Below are 8350 nucleotides of genomic sequence, written 5' to 3'. Positions count from 1 at the left end.
TATGAAAGAGTGGTGATGTTTTGCATTTTAAAAACAAAACACTATGAAAAGCAAAGGGAAATCCACTATTTTTATAATGAATCACAGGATGTAAAGGTTGAATGAAGATTGTGTCAGTTTCTTCCACTCATTTACCTAGGTACTGATCTGTGTTTTGAAGTCAAATGCTTTATGAGTGTTACAGTTAAAAGGGCAATTCCACCAGTTTTCCTCTTTTTTCATAATGGAATCATTCATATTTCAAAAACATGGTTAATTATGTTTTTAATTGATCCACAACTACTGTCTCTGTATTGTAAGCCTTGTGACTCCTGGCTCCACCACCACTGTAACTGCTGAGGTAGTAAGCTTCTCTACAATGAACCATTTCTGATCCGACAACTGTGAATGACTTTGTTTACACCTCAACCACAGGAAATACACCTTAAAGCAAGTCGAAGGGGGGGAAAGATTGATGGATATTGTCAACAAGATCAGCATCTGATCCATGGACGATTTTGTCACCTGCTTTGAAGAGAAACATATGCTGCTGCTTCCAGTTTCTCTTTGTAGAAGAACGATTTTGCAGCAGTTACTTCCACCGACAGACTAGAAAGGAGAGATTGGTATTAGCAGAGGTCAGAGTCTTGCGATTTCCACTTTCTTTTGGCCATTTGTTGAACTAAACATCCATCAACCATGGGGCAGGTGGAAAAGATCTTGCTGACCTTAAAAAAGAAAGGACAGAGAATGTTGACTGAGTAGGAGATAGATGAAAGGAAAGAGCATGTAGCAGAAATTTCCAGTGGGAGGTAGAAGGATTCAAGGTGTGGAAGCGTGGTTGTAGTAGTACAGGCAAGAGGGAGAGACAGAGCCGAGATCACGGTGAGTAGTGGAGGTAGTGTGTGTAGGAAAAGCAGGGAAGGAGAGTGTGAAGGATATGAATTGATGATCAGAGGAGTCAGAATGAGTCACCCTCAGAATAAAAGCGGGGACAGGTCTTCTGAAGATCAGGGTCAGAGTGTTTCTTGCTCTGTGTAAACTGGAGTAAACTGGCTGAAGGTGAGATCAATAGATGAGCGCAGTTGGAGAATGCAGGATGGCTGCAGTTTCTCTGATAGAAGGTTCCCCTCATCAGAGACACTAAATGGCATGGAATTCGAATGAAGAAATGTAAAGTTGTGAAAAGTCTGTGGAGTGCCACTGCTGAGAAAGAAGCAAGCCTGTGCCTTCACCCCTGTCGATCCGTAGCAGAGGGTGGGAGAAAGCAAAGACGTTTTGAAAGTCAAGATGTCTTCCGACCAACGGTACACAATTTATTTCTTAGCGACGCCCCTGGAATTCACACTGGAGGTGACGTCATTTACACACAGCTCTGGGCCCTGGGATCAATCCTGCATCAGTGCTTCTGCGTCTCACCGCGTCTGTGCGGCGTGTTCTCCCTGTGTCAGTGTGGGGTCCCTCTGGGTGCGCCCATTTCCCTCCCAAAGTCCAAAACCACATGTTGATAACTGGATTACTGCATGAAACAAGTGTTAACAAGTGTGAGTGTGTGAAACTGTCCATGGTTGTGAGTGTGAGTGACTACATGAGAGTGTGAAACCCTGCAATGGACTGGTTTTGTGCAAAATTAATCTGCGTAGGGCCCAGTTTGACCCTGATTTTTGAAAAAGTGAATGAATGAATGAATAACAAAAAAAAAGTAAAACTTCCATATTAATCACATAATGGACAAATGGTCAAAATACAAGAACACACAAATAATTATTCATTCATTCATTCATTCATTATCTGTAAACGCTTATCTCATTCAGGGTCGCGGTGGGTCCAGAGCCTACCTGGAATCATTGGGCGCAAGGTGGGAATGCACCCTGGAGGGGGCGCCAATCCTCCACAGTGCGACACACACACTCACACATTCACTCACACACTCACACCTACGGACACTTTTGAGTCGCCAATCCACCTACCAACGTGTGTTTTTGGACTGTGGGAGGAAACCGGAGCACCCAGAGGAAACCCACGCGGACACAGGGAGAACACACCAACTCCTCACAGACAGTCACCCGGAGGAAACCCACACAGACACAGGGAGAACACACCAACTCCTCACAGACAGTCACCCGGAGGAAACCCACGCAGACACAGTGAGAACACACCAACTCCTCACAGACAGTCACCCGGAGGAAACCTACACAGACACAGGGAGAACACACCACACTCCTCACAGACAGTCACCCGGAGGAAACCCACGCAGACACAGGGAGAACACACCAACTCCTCACAGACAGTCACCCGGAGGAAACCTACACAGACACAGGGAGAACACACCAACTCCTCACAGACAGTCACCCGGAGGAAACCCACGCAGACACAGGGAGAACACACCAACTCCTCACAGACAGTCACCCGAAGCGGGAATCGAACCCACAACCTCCAGGTCCCTGGAGCTGTGTGACTGCGACACTACCTGCTGCACCACACAAATAATTACACTTTCTCAAATATATATATATATTTAAAAATCTCTCTTTATTACTTTATAACTCTTTATAACTCTAAATAATTGAATCTGTCATCACTGATATTATTATGTCTGCATCTGAAGCATCAGTACAAGCACATAAACTCTTTCTGTCTAATTCAGACTATATTCTAATTCTCTCTCCAAGTTGTACTTCTGATTTTGGCTGAAGGTGTGTGTTTCATGTCGCTCATGTGGTTGGTGTTTTGTCTTATACACTTCCTTCTGCAAAATCTCAGAGGTTTTCTTTCAAGGGGAAGTCCGTTTCTTTTTCCTGAATTTCAGCTATAGTACTGTATACAGCTAACTAATGACAAAGTCATTGAGAGTGGTTTGGTGTAACATGCTCTTCTAGAGAAACTAACAGACCTGTTCACAGAATGCCTAATGTTTGAAAGCCTTCTCAGATCAAGCCCCACTTTACCCTTAATCGACACTACATTCACAAGACACATGTAGGTTCTCAGTGGGTAGTAAATTAAATGGCTATATTTTTGTTGTAACTATTATGACTCCTGATTCCTGTCACCACCCCTGTTTATGGCTAATGTCTGATAGGATGTGTGCACTAGAGAGGTACATTCATTTCTCAAGGCCAAATAGTTTCCAAATTGTTACTGAAGGTTCACTTATAAATACATTTTTATTTACATTTTATTTTGTAGGCATTGTGACCTTTGGTTCCTATCACCAACACTCTGAAACAAAACAATTCTACTACTGTTCTCTTCAACGTAGGCGATTCTACTACTGTTTTACTTCAGTAAAACACCCCCCCCCACACACACACACACATACCTAATCTGTACTAGCAATAAGTCAATGTTACCCAGAAATAGAGCAACATCCTCATATTTTTTCATGCTTTTCAATTTGGAAGTCTCTCCATTTCTCCAAACGCCTCCAGATGTTATTTCTCAGCTGTGGCTCAGTCAGTGATTTCAACCATTTCCTGAGTATTTTCCCCATTTACAGAGCTAGGGCCATGTACAAACACTGGTCCTTTTTCCAGCACTCAGACCAAAGAACTAGCAAATGGTGAGGAAATAATCTCTGAATTTTATAAAATATATTATATTTACATGTATAAACTCGCAAATATCTCTTTTAAAGCAGCAGTCTGTAATATGTATATTTACAGAATTAAATATTAAAATGATCCGGATGTGTCATCAGGGATTAAGGAAACATGCAGCCGGTATATTCCTCTGTGAGGAGTGTCCACTCCGGAGCGGAGCTCTACGGGTGTTTCAGCCTGGGATTATACGCACTGTCTAATCACAGTACAGTTTCAAAAACCTGGGTTTCCAGGTATGAAAATCAGTAGCAGACAATTAAAGCGTGCTGCAGCCTTGAAGCAAGCAAGGGAACAGAGAAAATGTTAGGTTCTACCAGTTAAACAAGAGTAAATATTGGTGGTGTACTTGACAGATGGGGACACCTTAAGAGACAGGTGTGTTTTAAATGAAGAAAGTGAGGAATGCCTTGCATTGTCAGCTATTTAAGGTGAAACAGAAGCTTCAAATAAGAAACTGGTGAATAAAGTCAATATTAGTCATGTAAACTGACTCATTTAAGGTGGAACTAAATGTTTGAATATGAAAAAATTGTGATTAAGAAGCAACAGTCTCCTAAAATGATGTTTAAGGTGGAAGGGGAAAATAAATAAGGAAGATACCATCAGCCTTGTCTAGTCAAACCTTATAATGTAAAAATGGAGTCATATGTGAAGCGGGTAAATCCAAGAAAACTGCAGCAGCTTGTTTACCGTTTGACTTTCTCCAGCATAGGGAGATTATTTAGTGAAATTATGTACTTTTCATTGTAAATAGGTTGATTATGACACGCTCACATTTAGCTATGACCTTGCTTTGCAGAGCTCTCTCCAATGTGTTGAATTTGAACTGAAGTACACATTATAAATGCTTGTTCTCAGTATTAAATAATGTTCCAATGTGTTGTTGGTATGAAACTCATTTTTCCTGTTAGTTTTCAGTGTTGTGATCCTCCATGTTGACCACAGAAACCATCTCTTCTGCTTCTCTGTCACACTAAGCATGGCTATGGTATTAGCATTAGTTACAAATATGAAATAAGGTTATTCTCAACTAAACTGTTTTTAATCTCTTATTAGAGAATGAGTAGTTTTGATTTTTATTTTTTGGGTCATGTGCTCGGTTCCTTAAACAGCTCATAACATGGAAAGCTGAATTTTCCACTCGTTTATAATGAAATTCTGTTGTAGTTTGTAAATACTTTTGTGCTTTTATCAGTAGAAGTTACTCAAAGAAGTAACAATTCTGTTACTTTAGTATGAGCTACGGTACCCACCTGTTTACAACCCTGTGAACATTGCCCTATAAACACTCTAATACAGGTATTAAAAAGACATATCACAGATGATGAGCAGATCAGAGAGTAGTGAAAATATACTGCCTCAGTCTGAGCCCGATTGGTGTCCCTCTGGTCTGAATGTTGCACAATGCTGCCATCTGGTGTTGGAGCAGTGTCATGTTTGACCTTCTCGCTAGAAAGTTAAACCAAAGGTACACTATATGAACAAAAGTATTACACCTAACAGGAGATTCATGACGATCGAATACTAAACCCAGAGGCGTTTGAAGATGGTTGCCCCATTGCAACTGTAACAACTTGCACTCTTCTGGGAAGGCTTTCTACACGATTTTGATAGATAGATAGAAATTTAGCAGCCAGTAGCAAAAATCCAGTTCAGGGTCGCGGTGGGTCCAGAGCCTACCCGGAATCACTGGGTGCAAGACAGGATCACATCCTGGAGGGGACGCCAGTCCTTCACAGGGTGACACACACTCACATATTCCCTCACACACTCAGACCTATGGACACTTCACCAATCCACCCACCACTGTGTGTTTTTGGACCGTGGAAGGAAACTGGGGAGAACACACCAAGCTCCTTACAGACAGTCACCTGAAAGTGGGGCTCAAACCCATAACCCCAGGACCCTGGAGCTGTGTGACATCTGCTGGGCCACCGTGCCACCCCCTGTACAATAAATTCATTCATTCATTCATTATCTGTAAGTGCTTATCCAGTTCAGGGTCACGGTGGGTCCAGAGCCTACCTGGAATCATTGGGCACAAGGTGGGAATACACCCTGGAGGGGGCGCCAGTCCTTCACAGGGCAACACAGACACACACACACACTCACTCACACTCTCACACCTACGGACACTTTTGAGTCGCCAATCCACCTACCAATGTGTGTTTTTTGGACTGTGGGAGGAAACCGGAGCACCCGGAGGAAACCCACGCGGACACGGGGAGAACACACCAACTCCTCACAGACAGTCACCCGGAGGAAACCCACACAGACACAGGGAGAACACACCACACTCCTCACAGACAGTCACCCGGAGGAAACCCACACAGACACAGGGAGAACACACCACACTCCTCACAGACAGTCACCCGGAGCGGGAATCGAACCCACAACCTCCAGGTCCCTGGAGCTGTGTGACTGCGACACACCGTGCCCCCCTGTACAATAAATGCAATACTTAATATCTGCATAAATATGCTCAGACTACAAATGCTACACAAACTTAGCTATAATAATATATACAAATAGATATCTGTAAATATATATATGAAGTGGGAACTAGTGCAAAGAGCCTTCTGCAAAACAGAAGATAGTGAATAAATATATGAATATATGAAAAGCGCCCAGATATGAAATATATTCATTATTCAATAAATTGTTCAGATGTGCAGCTAAATAAACATATGTATATAAGATAGGTTTCAGTCCTCCTCCGTCGTCTAGCCCCTCTCAGAAGAGGTGAAGAGCTTGGTTGTTCTAGGGACAAAGGAGCTCATAAAGTCTGTCAGCTGAGCAGCTCTGTAACTGTAACCTGCCACTGAACTTACACCTCTATTCCATGATGATGGTGTGTAGCGTCTGACCGTCATGATTCATAATGGAGATCAGTTTGTTCGGTTTCTTTCTCTTAACCACCTTGACCACAGTGTAGCAGCTCCACACAGACCACACACCCTGCTCACATGACCTGCTTGTCCAGTCACATCTCATCCCTCTTTTTAGAGTGTGTCTGTAGGAGTTTTTGCCCATCCATCCAGAAGAACATTGGTGAGGTCAGACTCTGGTGTTGGAGGAAAGGGCCTGGCCCAGAGTCTCCACTCTAAATCATACCAAAGGTGTTTGATGGGGTTGAGGTCAGGGCTCATCGGTCACACACCTCATTCTGCTACGGTTCATCCTTAAACTGGGCAGTAACACAGACTGGAACAGAAATGGACCTTCCTCAAACTAGTCCCACAAAGTTGTAACCATACAATTGGCTGAAACATCCTGATATGCTACCATGGTGATAGGACTGCATCTATTTGAACTGCCACTAAAACCAAGTGTACACTACACAATTTTAGGCTTAGTGTTTCTGCACATGCCCGTAATGTCTACTCGTGTGTGGTGAATTTATCAGAAAGGTGACTTTCAAACATGTTTTGTGTGTTGTATTTTATAGTGTGTGCTCCTCTACAGCAACCAGTGAGACTGATCCACACAGGTGTTTAGGTGAGAGAATGTAATTTCTGAGACAGGTCATCCTTGTAGGGGATTTACACATAATGCAGTGTGAGAGTCTTGTCTGTGACTGCTCTTGTGTGTGCACTGTGCACAAACAACAGGTCACCGCTGATAAATTTCATGTGATATATAGTGTGATATAGTGTGGGTAGCCTCTGGAGTTAGAAGGCTTACGCGTTACGTCAGTCTAACTTGCAAACTCCTGATGACAGAGTTTTTGGGATGTTGCACTGAAACAGTATTATTTTAGTGCGAATCAGAACACAAATTAAAAGTGATAATGGTGAGTCTCGTGGTAGAGTGTATCATCCACTAAAGGTTTGAAGAACGTGAAAGATGAGAATGTTACTTGTGTTACCTTGTTTGGACTAATGCTAAGAACAGTCATAGGAACAGTTTTAGGGCATAGGAAACCTGAAGCCAAGCAGAGCTACCTAAGAAATATGTAATAATAACAAATGACAGTTATTACAGGGGTAATGATAAATTTATCAAACTAATAATAAGGGTTTGGCGTTTTTCGTTTCTCAACCACTTCTTATAGTTTGGGATTAAACTAGGGTGACCAGACGTCCTCTTTTACCCGGACATGTCCTCTTTTTTAGACTTAAAAAATGTCCGGGCGGAATTTCACAAACGTCCGGGATTTTGTTTTTCTAGAGCTTACATAGAACTTCGAGAAGTTTCGTTCACAAACTAGTCCCGCCCTCCCCTACTCCGATTGGTTCGATTGAGTGAGAAGGGGGCGTGGTGAAGTAGTCTAAAATCTTCGGATTGGACGGTCTGACTGTAGAGCTACCGTTATTGGTCGATAACCTTCTCTGTAAATATTTAATTGGTCAGTAGTCCTTGTTTACGTCAGGCAAAGCTCATGTACCCACCCTCATCTCGAGCAGCTATGCCGAAACGTAACGGTAAGTTCTCGGATGAATTAAAATTCCTATGTTTTCCCATGTGTAGCAAATAAAGGTGTAAAGGACCTAAAAGCACACATGGGTTCAGCTATGAACCACCCCCGGACGTGTCCTCTTTTTCACCATCTAAGGTTTGGTCACCCTGGATTAAACAGTTGTTTTGTGTTTTGTAATCGTGTCTTTAATTTGCCTTAAAAGCAGTTTTTGTTATATTTCTGGAAATACTCAACATCCTGAGAATAATCAGTAAATAAAATGCTCAGACGACTTAAATAAAAAGATTTATTTTCTGTGTTGGCAGCAGGACTGTAAAAACACCATCCAATCACTTCACTCTGATCAAAG

This window comes from Hoplias malabaricus, chromosome 6 (assembly GCF_029633855.1).
Source record: "Hoplias malabaricus isolate fHopMal1 chromosome 6, fHopMal1.hap1, whole genome shotgun sequence".
In the NCBI taxonomy this organism is placed as follows: Eukaryota; Metazoa; Chordata; class Actinopteri; order Characiformes; family Erythrinidae; genus Hoplias; species Hoplias malabaricus.
This window is presented reverse-complemented; position numbering follows the sequence as displayed.